Source organism: Pinus tabuliformis, chromosome Q (genome assembly GCF_031772625.1).
Source record: "Pinus tabuliformis cultivar Carrire ecotype Pingquan chromosome Q, CPIR1, whole genome shotgun sequence".
NCBI lineage: Eukaryota > Viridiplantae > Streptophyta > Pinopsida > Pinales > Pinaceae > Pinus > Pinus tabuliformis.
Window position 1 is genome coordinate 1,313,518,262 of NC_142296.1, and position 2,629 is coordinate 1,313,520,890.

Below are 2,629 nucleotides of genomic sequence, written 5' to 3' on the forward strand. Positions count from 1 at the left end.
TTCGAGATGGATCTTCAAGATAAATCATGCAGCAAATGAAAGAATAGAGAAGTATAAGGCCAAATTTGTGCTAAAAGGATTTTCTCAAGTTGAGGGAATTAACTATGAGCAGACATTTTCTCCAGTAGCAACATACTCATTCATTATATAAATTCTTACACTGGCTACAAAAATGGGTGGAGATCCACTAAATCGATGTAAAAAATGCATTATTCAATTAATTTATTGGGCAGAGGTGTACATCAAGAAACCATAATGTTTTGAGACCTTTGATTGAGAGTTTCGTGTGTGAAAACTCAAGCAAGTGTTGTATGGTGACACGAAAACACAAATTTCTTAGTACACGGGGATTGATATCTATCTCACTTGGTTGGGTTTCACTCAAAGTGAAGTTGATGAAAACCTTTATCATATTGTGGTAGAAGGTACATTTTTATTATTGTCTTATATGTCGATGATTTGATTGTAACAGCTAATGACAAGTTGATCGGATATTGCAAGGAAGGACCTTGCAAGCTAATTTGAAATGAAGGACATAGGACTCATGCACTACTTCATGAGTTTGGAAGTATGGCAAGGGGATGGCGAACTGTTTTTCTCTCAAGGGAAGTATGCAAATGAGATATTGAAGAATTTCTATATGGGGAGTAGAAAACCCATGGAGGCTCGTATAGCGACGAGTTGGAGGAAAGAGGATGCCACTTCAAGTGAGGAAGTGGAGGCTACCATTTAACGATAGCCTATGGGTTCACTAATTTATCTTGTGAACATACAACCAGAGATGTGTTATGCAGTCAATAATTTAATTCAATATATGGTCAGGCCAGCCAAATTATTTTGGAAGGAAGCTAACCATGTCTCACGGTACCTCATAGACACTACCTAATTTGGACTATGGTACATATGGATAGAGGGATTTAAGCTGTGTGGCTTCACAGATGCAGATTGGGTGGGCATTCCACAAAAATAGAAGAGTACACCAGGAGAAATTTTGAATTTTGGGTTCGTAGTTGTTTCCTGGTACAACAAGAAGAAAACATATGTGGTGCTCAGCTCAACAGAAGCAGAATACATGCCTGCAAGTGAAGCAACATGTGAGGTGATCTCGATGAGAAAGATTCTTGTGGGACTATTTGGTTAGATGATGGATCCAACTATGATCTACTTTTATAATTAAAGTTGCATTAAACTCTAAGAGAATCATTTATTTCATGATTGATCCAAGCATACAGATATTTCGTATAACCATTTATGGGATTGTGTGTAGAGGTAGGTAATGTTGTTGGAATAAATTCCAATAGAGGAATAAGATGAAAATATTTTGACAAATGAATTTTTAAGAGAAAAATTTTAGTTCCATAGAGGTAGGATAGGAGTGGTAGATAATCCCTTTCATGCTCGGAGGGAGTGTTGAAAATGTAGCATGGAAATCTCAGTTTGACCTTTCCTTGGTCAAACTAGAGAAGATATGAATTTCCGCATTGGCAAAAATATTGGAGGTAGTTAACTGAGGTTACATGGAACTTGTCACCTTGTTAACTTATTTATTTCAACTTAGGGAAGCTTGATTTTAGTTTAGCATGACTGATTTCTAATTTTTAGCAATTTAGTTCAATTAAATCGAGCTATTATTATTTAAACTAGTCACTAACTCTTGGAGGAACTAGTGGGAGGTTAGTTCTGGAACTGTGACTTCAACCATACTCAATGATCAGCCAATTAACTAATAAATCAACCCAAAATAATTGTTGCATGTAGATAATTCGTGTTACTCAGTTGAGATGGAGATTCCAAGGCAATGTACTATCAATTGTAGACTATTCCAATGTGTACAGGTGGTGCATGGTATTGAAGGATCGGCCTAAGGAATTGCACAATTCAATTTAAACAATTTCCTAAATAATAGGGGAATAATTCATCAAGGAGCATCGCAAGGAAATAGGGGCTTGGAGGGCTTGAAATTTGGTTAAGTGTTGGCAAAGGTTGGTTAGTCAAGAAGAGAGATATACTATACACTTGTAGGTTGTGCTTAGGCTTGAGAAAGCATATGTATTACATCTATATTCTTTGATTAATGTAATACAAATAGGAGGGGTTTTGAGTAGTTTCTTTACCCTATATAAATATATCCAAATGTATGATATTTCTTCTTTCATGTTTACGATTTATGTTCTCGATTGTGAATTGAATTCTGAATTACAGTGGAGTAGGTTTGAGTCTTTTCTCTTAGTAAATTTCATGAGCAATTTCAATTCTACACCATAAGTTCAACAATGGCCTTTAACTATTTTCTAGGTTTGGACCAGGTATTATGACATCAAGCTAGGCTTTTAAGCACTAAATTTCTTTTTGTCTTACAAGGGCTTAATTCCCCTTATAGCCTTTCATTCCCTTGGTTCTCTATTGTAGTATAACCTCGTGTTGGTGCTTTAACCCATAGCCCTATATTAGAAACCTCTAAGATCCTGCTAGTAGTTTGCAATCTAAGGTGGGGTCCTCCTCTAACAAGATCCAGTGGTAGGGCACCCATGCTAGAACACTTTCCACCTATTGTCGGCCTCTTATTGGAAATGTTAGGTTCTCAATTACGATTGCTTCTGGGTTATCTCTTTAATGGGTTCCATTTATT